Source organism: Pinus tabuliformis, chromosome 4_1, assembly GCF_031772625.1.
Source record: "Pinus tabuliformis cultivar Carrire ecotype Pingquan chromosome 4_1, CPIR1, whole genome shotgun sequence".
Taxonomy (NCBI): Eukaryota; Viridiplantae; Streptophyta; class Pinopsida; order Pinales; family Pinaceae; genus Pinus; species Pinus tabuliformis.
The window spans coordinates 724,543,155-724,554,803 of NC_142303.1; the positions used below are offsets into that span (position 1 = coordinate 724,543,155).

At 37.3% G+C, this 11,649-nt stretch overlaps 1 pseudogene; it reads right to left on the minus strand.

Moving 5' to 3' along the window:
• Nucleotides 1-884: 884 nt before the first annotated feature.
• Nucleotides 885-9,996, minus strand: LOC149178189 (protein NUCLEAR FUSION DEFECTIVE 4-like; annotated as a pseudogene).
• Nucleotides 9,997-11,649: the final 1,653 nt, after the last annotated feature.

Sequence of the window (11,649 nt, forward strand, 5' to 3'; positions counted from 1 at the left end):
GTTATACAGACAACAATTATGAAGAGAGTTTAGATGATCGCAAAAGCACCTCAAGGTATGTTTTTCATCTTGGAACCAATATAATTTCATGGGCATCCAAGAAACAATCAATCATTTCAATATCTTCTGTAGAGGCAGAATATATAGTAGCAAATTCAGCGTCTTGTTAAGCAGTATGGTTAAGAAGATTATTGAAAGATATTTCAAATGTTCAGAAATAGCCAACTTCAATTTATTGTGATAACAATTGGGCAATTTCTTTATCAAAAAATCATGTTTTCCACAAAAAGAGCAAACACATTGATACACATTTTCATTTCATCCCTGAGTTTGTCAATGATGAGGACATAGCCCTTGCTTTTTGTAGTTCCAAAGATCAACTAACAGATATTTTCACAAAGCCATTGGGCAATAATGTATTTGAATTTCAAAGAGAACAATTAAACATTGTAAGTCTCTACATATAACAATTGAGATTAGTAGAGGAAGTTGAGATATTAATTTTACTTTTAGTTAGTACTATCACATTTGATTATGTTATATGCTAGGTGTCATAAATAGTGCATTTTTGCTTCAGTTCTATGTCTAGTTCTACTTTAGTCATTTATTATTTTGTTTATAATGTAACTTATCTCATCATTTTAGATATTAAAAAGAGCAATTTGGCTTTTTCATTCTTTGTCCCAAAAAAGAAAATAATATAGCCAGAAATCAATCCTTCGCAGGAGCTGCATGTTGCCATGCTCCATTCCCACTGGCCAAACTGACGTCAACTAGAACCTCTTGATTTTGTTCTCTTCAGTTTCAATGAAACCCACGTGATCGCATCTGCTGCTCTCGACTTGAAATGTACGCGTTTACTTTCACTTCATCCCTTAAACTGTTTAAAGAAGATATATATATATATATATATATATATATAAAAGGGCCATCAAGAGAAGACTCAGAATAAGCACAGCAAAGTAGACTCCTTCAATCTCGTGCTTCCTATGGGGCAAGAACTCAAAAACTACTGAATATACAGCAACGGCAAGAGCAGTAAGCGTGCATAGAATCATGAATATCCTATCTGTATCATCCTCTATAGACCCCATCTGTAATTGTGAGAGATGGAGTATTAAATCTAAAACTACACCCACTACAATGGGGACTAAGGAATTTAAAAGCAGGTATAAAGCAAGCATAAAGAAGGATTCCCGGGCCTAGAATGGAAGAGAGACAGGAGTAAATAATGGGAATGAGACCTACGTAGCTTGTAGTTAAACCACAAGCCATTCCTCTCAGATGGGAAATTTTCAATGGCAGCCTTGAAACTCAGAAAGCACAATATATACACCTGCGTTGTCCAAAATAACAAATTAAATGTTATAGAAGCTAATGCCCAGCAAGCTATAACACTGTAGGGCCAGTGAAAATATTTTAAAACAGTGCAACCATGAATCTATCTTAATATTGAAAAACGACTCTAGTATAATTATATCACTTAAAAACACAAACTATATCAAAGACACACCACTTCATTAAATCAATTGCTTAATTACATCACACTTATATATGAAACTTATGCAACCAATTCCTAACCAACTCACAACTAATTCTAGTTCAACTGCTCATAACTAATTCTGTTTAACTGCTTCATAACTAATTCTATTTCTGCATTATTCTCACATCCTCCCTTAATGGAGAAATGGATTTTCTACAATACCTAACTGACTTCTAAAAACTTCAAATTTGATTTTACCAAGGGGCTTAGTAAATATATCAGCCACATTATCCTCGGTGTTACAAAATATCAATCCAATTTCATTTGACTCAATTTTCTCACGGACAAAGTGGTACTGTAACTCAACGTGTTTTGTTCTAGCATGGTAAACTGGATTATGTGCTAATTTGATAGCACTCTGATTATCACAATTGATACATGTTGCACCACTTTGCGCTTCTTCAAGATCAGCAAGAACTCTCCGCAACCAAATAGCTTCACAGGTGGCATTGGTTAAAGCTTTGTACTCTGATTCTGTTGATGATAAAGAAACAGTTGGCTGTTTCTTACTACTCCAAGATACGACCCCTGATCCAATATGAAATGCATAGCCAGAGGTAGATCGTCTGTCATCTGGATTTCCTGCCTAATCTGAATCAGAAAAACCTGTCAGTACACCATCAGATACATCAGTATACATAATACCAAGATTCACTGTTCCCTTTAAGTATCAGAGAACTTTCTTTGCAGCATTCCAGTGATTTCCTGAAGGCTTAGCCATGAATTGACTAAGGATACTGACTGAGTATGCAATGTCTGGCCTGGTAGTGGTGAGATAGTTCAAACTTCCCACTAACTGACGATATAATGTTCCATCTGCGTCTTTCGAACCATCTTCTTTGTACAACTTTGCATTCTGTTCTAAGGGAGTTCACATAGCTTTACAATCTGTCATATTGAACTTTTTAAGAATCTCCTTTGTATATTTGCTTTGAGTGATCAATGTTTTACCAGTTTCTCTCCATACCTCAATGCCTAAACAGTAATGCATTTCACCCAAATCTTTCATTTCAAAAACCTGTGACAACTGAACTTTAATTTCTTCAATTAACTTGTGAGCACTGCCTGTTATAATGAGATCATCCACATATAAAGATATCAAAGCAACATGTCCTTTGTCATCTTTCTTAACATACAAGTTAGGATCATTTTTGCTTTTCACAAACCCATTCTGAAGAAAGAAAGTATCAATCTTTACATACCATGATCTTGGTGCCTGTTTCAAACCATACAAAGCCTTTCTTAACCTGCAAACCAGATGCTCCTGTCCCTGTTTGACAAACCCTTCAGGTTGAACCAAATAAACTTCTTCCTGTAAATCACCATTTAGAAAAGCAGATTTGACATCCATTTGATGTATATTCCAATTATGTTTTGTGGCTAAGGCAATCAGTAATCTAATTGTATTCAACTTAGCTACTGGTGCAAAAGTGTCTTCATAATCAATGCCCTCCTGTTGAGCATATCCTTTTGCTACTAATCTTGCCTTAAATTTATCAATTGTACCATCTGCTTTAAATTTTGTTTTATACAACCATTTTCTTCCAATTGGAACTTTATTTTCAGGAAGTTCCACTAATTCCCATGTTTGATTTTTCATAATAGAAGCATACTCATCATTCATAGCATTAATCCATGGTTCATGTTGTTTAGCCTGCTCATAATCAATTGGTTCTTCAACATTCATTATATTAGACATTAAGGCATAGTCTTTATACCTTTCAGGAAGCCGAGTCTGTCGGGACAACCTTCTTGGTGTGGGTGTTCCATCCATGATTCGTCGGCTTTGAGGTGTATCACCCCCGTGTGATGACTCACTGCTGCTAGATGTGCTCGTACTGCTGCTATCATCCTGATCCTGTACCTGTACCTGTTCCTGTTCCTGCTTAACCAAAGTATCAAGCTTGATATGTGCATCATTAGAAATATGCCATGTATCATTCTTTGTATTACTTTTATCAGTTTGCTCATGAAACAATACATCACGACTTGCAAATAGTTTATGGGAACTTGGATCAAACAATTTATAGGCTTTCTGATCCGTACAATATCCAATGAAAATACACTTGATGGACTTGGCATCAAGTTTTCTTCTGTTAGCTTCAGGAATATGAGCAAAAGCAGTACATCCAAAGACTTTGAAATGACTCACATCAGGTTTATAACCATAAAGAACCTCAAAAGGAGTTTGAAAAACTAATTTCTTAGTGGGACATCGATTCTTCAGATAAACAACAGTGTTAATGGCTTCTGCCCAGAAACCATTAGAGATGTTCTTACCTTGCAGCATACTACGAGCAGATTCCACCAAGGTTCTATTCCATCGCTCAGCAACACCATTTTGCTGAGGGGTATGTGGCACTGTGAACTGTTGTTGAATTCCATTAGATTTACAATAGGTGTTAAATGCTTTTGATTTATATTCACCCCCTTGATCAGATCTGAGTATTTTAATGCACTTTCTTGTTTGTTTTTCAACCATATTTCGAAACTCTTTAAAATACTCAAATATATCACTTTTCCTTCTAATGAAATAGACCCAGGTATATCTAGATCTATCATCAATAAAAATAACAAAGTATGTAGCACCACCAAGAGACCTAGTTTGCATAGGTCCGCATACATCAGTGTGAATTAATTCAAGTATATCATACTTTCGTTTCTCAGTATGAACAGGAAACTCTTCTCTATGCTGCTTACCAAGTGCACAAGCTTCACATGGTAAATGTTCACACTTCATAACAGGAAGACCTTCAACCATTGATTTCCTTTGTAACAACGATAAATCATTGTAATTTAGGTGCCCATACCTGTGATGCCATAATTCTGCTGTCGATGTCTCTTGGGATGTCAATGCAACATGGCGCTTGACTGTCACATCCAATCTGTATAATCCTCCAACCCTGGTACCTGTAGAAACAACCTTGTAGTGGTCCTGAACATCTTTCACTATACACCCCAATTTACCAAATTCTACTTTTAAATGATTATCAGTGATAGCGGAAACAGATAGCAAATTCTTTTTAAGAGCAGGTACATACATCACATTATGAATCTGTCGCATTTTTCCATTAGGTAAGTACACATTTATTATGCCATAGCCTTGAACTTTAAGTGACCTATCATCTCCTAGGTAAATGTGTGTACCATCAGATTTCTCATAATATTTATCATACCATTCTTTATTACAAGTCATGTGTGCCGATGCACCAGAATCTATAAACCAAGTATTCTCATCATCAGTTTCAGCAGACAATGCAGCATCAGAAAGAAATAACTTAAGATTTTTAAATCCATCATTCACTGAGGTGTCTCTGTTTATGTAATTTCCATTATGCCTGCTATGTCTTTGATTTGATTCATTATTTTTTCTCCTATAGCAATCTTTTGCCAGATGTCCAGGTTTTCCACAATAATGACATACAATGTTCCTTTTAACATAAAAATCAGGAGGTGCCATACCTTTCTGCTTTGCTTGAAAACGACCTCTGTTTCTGTCCCATGGTCTCCCTCGGAATGGTTTTTGACCTCTTGCAGTCAAAGCCAAATCAGAACCATTTGACTCCAGTTCAAAAGTTTTCATGCGCTCTTCTTCTTGAAGAAGAATTCCAGCCAATTCTTCAAATGTAGGAGGTGTCGGTCTAGCTGAGAGAGCTGAAATAAAGACTTTATAGTCTGGGACTAACCCCTTTAAAGCAACAGTTACCAAGTCTGTACTAGAAACCTTTTCACCAATATCACCAAGCTTATCACTGAAATCTTTAATTCGGGAAAGAAAGTTACTAATGCTTTCATTGGCATCCATTTTAATAGATAGCAGCTTTGTTTTTAAAAATAAAATACGGTTTGCATTAGTAGTCTCAAACAAACCTTTGAGAGTGTCCCATGTCGCCTTTGAAGTTTCACAGTCCCGAATGTGAGAAATAATATTGTCCTTCACGGACATGCGTAGCAGCACCCTTGCTTTCATTTCACGCTTCTCCCAATCTTGAGTATTAGTAGGAGGTTGAGGCTTGGTCTCGTCACCTTTGACAATCGGCCAAAGATTGTATGCCTCCAGTACTGTTATGATCTTAAATTTCCAATTGACATAATTTTCCCCATCAAGTCTTGAAGACTCATTTAAATATGAATCTGCAAGGGGATTAGCCATCTCTGAACTCTGCTATCTTTTTTTTTTTTTAAACTTAACAACCTCTGCTATCAAGCAATTACAAGATTCGGCAGCAAACTAAATCAAAACAGCACATAGAACCCAAGTTTGGGCTCTCGATTCTACACGAACTAGTGGTTATCCCTTACAAACTGCACCTCGTAACAGTAACAGAAACTAATGAGGATGGAACAGTTACAGAAAATGCAGTGATTGTGTAACTGTATAGAACATACAAAATCTACTACGGCAGAGTACATGAAGCGCGTGACCTTGCTGCTCTTCCGAACGAGGAGTTTCTGCTCGACGGAAATACAGAACTGATTGCAGAAGAAATTACGGACCTGGAGTATGCTCGGGCTGCGAAATAAGAGAAAAACCCTCGCTGTATAGAAAAACCCTCGCCGTATATTCAAAGACGAGTCTCCCGGGGCCTCTCGTGGACAAGATCCATTGACGAGTTCACAACTTCTTTTGTCTGCGCTCTGGATTCTAGAATCAACGTCTTCAGTCTTGAATAAACGCTGACCTGTGGTTCCTTATCTAACATTTCATGTTAAATCCACTGCCTTTCCGATATAACTATTGACAAACAGAGTACAAAGCTTTGTAGCACAGCTCTGAAACTCTCATCAAAACAGATAAGAAAACCCTTAATTAGAATAATAGTTAGATACCTCGTTGCCAGAACATGACTGATATACTTATAGCGTCTGCTTACACTGAAAATTGATTCAAAAGACAGAGGTTAGTGCTCCAAATGACTCGCTGGTACCAATCTCGACATCCTCCACCAGGTTCCAACAACACAGCGTAACAACACAGCGTCAAACTGCACAACGCCTCCGGAACTGCACTCTCGAGGACAGTACTCTCCACCGCAACAGCTGCTCGGGTACTCACGCAGACACTAATTGGCCTTCTCCTCCCATCTCCCCTCAGCTCTGATACCAACTTAAAAACACAAACTATATCAAAGACACACCACTTCATTAAATCAATTGCTTAATTACATCACACTTATATAGGAAACTTATGCAACCAATTCCTAACCAACTCACAACTAATTCTAGTTCAACTGCTCATAACTAATTCTGTTTAACTGCTTCATAACTAATTCTATTTCTGCATTATTCTCACAATATCATCGAAAATCCTCGTCTCCGAAGGTCTTGTACACTTTGCAGGAGGGCTGTTGTACCCTCCCCAAATTCATCTTTCAATGTGTATAAAATACTAGAAAATTAAATAAAAGTTGAAAAGAGTGTAGTCTGCCAATAATCCAGTGAAGGAATGGTTTCAGTCAGAATTAGCCACTGAATGCCATAACCCACCATTCCTAAAATCATTTCAATATGCCAAGAACCGCCCAGGCTGGTACAAATGCGCACGCCAGTCCAGAAACTATTCAAACTATTCAGTTGGAGTTGTTTAATCCCCATAATTTTCTTCAGATCAGAGGAGTAATCAGAAAAATTGAAGTTAGTGCCATTGATAGGTTGCAGCCATATGGCTGCTAGAAAACAAGTCCAGTGTCTAATGGCCAGTAACTTGGAGCGACGCATATTGCTGCTCTCACCCATGCCACGACAATAACGATATTAGCGAATATCAATACGTGGTTTGCATTATGCTAACCGTGGTCATTTTTATAGGAAAAATCGATGCCGACTGGCAATTACAGCATACACGTAAAATCTTCACGTGGGCTCCAGCGTAGTTAAAACTTAAGGCACTGACCTCCAACACCACAAACTCCAAATACAGATAGCGGTGTGAATCACTGATTCCAAGCATATGGAGATTAAGTATATGTTTTTTTTTTTTTTTAACCACATGGTGAATCGGTAACTGTTAGGCTTAATCTATGGGAGACCAAGGATCAAATCTCATAGCTGCCACTATAACACCAAGAGCATAACCAACCACCTGCAAGTCGGGTATACTAAGTTCCTATGATTTTAGCAAGAGCAGACTCACAGGAAAGGGGAATCCGCCCCTCTAGCTTCCACCACAGCAGGTCATTGTACTCAATGAGATTTGAACTTCGGTCTGCCCGGGCTTCGCCCATGTGACTTACCGTCAAACCACACATAAAATTCAAATCTTGTAGGTATGCTCATTCTAGGTATCAATTCAGATATTTCACATAGAGTGATTGATGGGACAAAAAGGTGACGAATATATTAACTTAGAACAGCACACATATAAAAGCCTGAAACGCAGTGTGAAAATGAAGACCGTAGACTCCACTGTTCTTGTGTTTATATTTCCATTGATGCCGATATTCTAAGACGCGCGCAACTTTCTAAGCCATTTGTAAACTTAATTGGATGCATGAATTCAACGGTGATAATGTTGCAACGGGTTATCACCGTTGAAAATTGAAATCATGGATTGGAGCAAGTTGATTTAATCATTAATGGTAGTATGTGTTTCTTTTTACCACCGTTGAATTCATGGATTGAAGGGCCGCTGGCTTAATGGTAATATGTGCTCTTTTTTTTTTTAACGTTGTAAGTTTAAATCTCAGGGTATGTACAGTCCAATTTATTTGACTTCTGCCGATCTTTATGTAATTGTTTTAAAACTTCCCAGGTTGATATGGTTTCAGAACGAATGCATCGTATGATGAAATGTTGTTGATATGGTTTTAGAACGAATGCATCATATGGTGATATGTTGTTTTAAATCGTTCCATGTTTGAGGATGAATATATCATATGATGATATGTATAGAAGACTATGAAAAGGTATGTGTTTATGGTTGAAATTCACACACATGATAGAAAATAGAATTACCAAGTAGCCGCGGGAAATATGGAACTTGATGAATGCGTATACACATTTTGCAATTGATTGCACAATTACATGAAGTTTTCCTTTCTCCCGCACGAAGATCTGTGACTGTATTGTGGTACAGATGTTTCAATGTTCCTAGTCTTTTACAGCGGGTGAGCGACTGGATTTTTTATTTATACGGGTATTGTTTACGCAGAAATGCAACCCGGGACATGCATGAACTTAGAAAGCATATAACTGATGGAAAACTGAGAAACTGAGGTTATTGTACAACGTGGATCTTAGTTGTGTACATCTATGGTGATTTGAGTGTTGAGTTACTTTTAAAATATTTAAATTGCCTTATGTCAATCTGTATTTGAAATAGTTCTAGATTAAGGTGTTTTTTATTTGACTGTGGATTTTGAGAATATTCACGAATTCTATAAATATGAGAGATATATTTCAAAATATTTTGACTTTGCCTATATCCAAAATATTTTTTAATACACAAACAATTTAATCTAGACTAAATCAAAGTCTATTTAAAGACCTATTCTCCTAGTTGATCAATATTTTATATCTCCTAGTTGATCAATATTTTAAATTATGTTGCCAATTTTTTGGGTTTTGTACATTTAGTAATTGTGAGAGATGGAGTATTAAATCTAAAACTACACCCACTCCAACGGGGACTATGGCATTTAAAAGCAGGTGGAAAGAAAGATTCCCCGGGCCTAGAATGGGAAGAGAGACAGAGGTAAATATGGTGTACTGAGACCTACGTAGCTTGCACTTAAACCAGAAGCCATTCCTCTCTCAGACCGGAAATTTCCAATGGCAGCCTTGAAACTCAGAGTGTTGAACCAACATGCTATTGCCAGCCAGAAAGCACAATATATACACCTGCGTTGTCCAAAATAACAAATTAAATCTTATAGAAGCTAATACCCAGCAAGCTATAACAATGTAACACCACTGAAAATATTTTAAAACAGTGCAACCACGAATCTGTCTTAATATTGAAAAACCACTGTAGTATAATTATATGATACGAAAATCCTCGTCTCCGAAGCCCTTGTACACTTTGCAGGAGGGCTGTTACACCCTTCCGCAAATTCATCTTTCAATGTGTATAAAATACAACAAAATTAAATAAAAGTTGAAAAGAGTGTAACCTGCCAATAATCCAAGGAAGGAATGATTTCAGTCAGAATTAGCCACTGAATGCCATAACCCACCATTCCTAAAATCATTCCAATGCCAAGAACCGCCCATGTTGGTAGAAATGTGCACGCCAGTCCAGAAACCCAACCCATTAGTTTTCCAAGGTCCGAGGCCAATGCCAAACAATTCAGCGGAAGTTGATTAATCCCCATAATTTTCTTCAGATCAGAGGAGTAATCAGAAAAATTGAAGTTAGTGCCATTGATAGGTTGCAGCCATATCGCTGCTAGAAAACAAGTCCAGCGTCTAATGGCCAGTAACTTGAAGCGAGGCATATTGCTGCTCTCACCCATGCCACAACAATAACGATATTAACGAATATCAATACGTGATTTGCATTATGCTAACGGTGGTCATTTTCATAGGAAAAGTCGATGCCGATTGCCAATTACAGTATACACGTAAAATCTTCACGTGGGCTCCAACGTAGTTAAGGAAATGACCTCCAACACCACAAACTCCAAATACAGATATCGGCGTGAATCATCGATTCCAAGCAAATGGAGATTGAGTATATGTTAGGGCAATGAAATTCAAATATTGTGGGTATACTCATTCTAAGTATCATTCAAATATTTCACATTGAGTGATTGATGCGACAAAAAGGTGAAGAACACATTACTTTAGAATATCACACATATAAAAGCCTGAAACGCAGTGTGAAAATGAAGACTGTAGACTCCATTGTTCTTGTCTTTATATTTCCATTGATGCCGATATTCTAAGACGCGCGCAACTTTCTAAGCCATTTGTAAACCTAATTGGATGCATGAATTCAACAGTGATAATGTTGCAACGGGTTATCACCGTTGAAAATTGAAATCATGGATTGGAGGACGTTGGTTTGATAATTAATGGTAGTATGTGTTTCTTTTTACCACGGTTGAATTCATGGATTGAATGGCCGTTGTCTTAATGGTAATATGTTTTTTTTTTAACGTTGTAAGTTTAAATCCCAGGGTATGTACACTCCAATTTATTTGACTGTTGCGGATGTTTATGTAATTGTTTTAAAACTTCCCAGGTTGATATGGTTTCAGAAAGAATGCATCATATGATGATATGTTGTTTTAAAACTTTCCATGTTTGAGGATGAATATATCATATGATAGATATGTACAGAAGACTATGAAAAGGTAGGTGTGTGTTTATGGTTGAAATTCACACATGATAAAAAATAGAATTACCAAGTAGCCACGGGAAATATGGAACTTGATGAATGCGTATACACATTTTGCAATTCGTTGCAGAATTACATGAAGTTTCCCTTTCTCCTGCACGAAGATCTGTGACTGTATTGTGGTACAGATGTTTCAATGTTCCTAGTCTTTTCCAGCGGGCGAGCGACTGGATTTTTATTTATACGGGTATTCTTTACGCAGAAATGCAACCCGGGACATGCATGAACTTCGAAGGCATATAACCGATGGAAAACTGAAAAACTGAGGTTATTGTACAGCGTGGATCTTAGTTGTGTACATCTATGGTGATTTGAGGGTTGAGTTACTTTTAAAATATTTAAATTGCTTTATGTTAATCTGTCACACCCCTGAAAATATAAAATAAAAATTAAATAAAACTAATGATTCTTTACTATATAACTTCACTTCTACCATAAATATTACTGTGCGATTTAATCCTTACACAACTACGATATGGCAATATATTTTGGACCTTTAATAATGTCTAACGTTTATACAACTCATTGACCCAAGGCTAGCTTGATTGCATGGGTGACATGTGTGTTGGACGGCGATCAGAAAAGTGTTATACCCGAAGCCCTTTCCGACGCTGAGTTGTTGGTAGCAATTAATTCTCTTGTCAGCGTTTCGATAGGTGGCATGACTCACCCGCTTGGCCATGTGACTCATTGGTTTCTGCATTCTCGGCCTTCCCGCTTTGGATTCCCGCGCTACCTCAACGGCGGAGATCTGTTGCTCAGATCG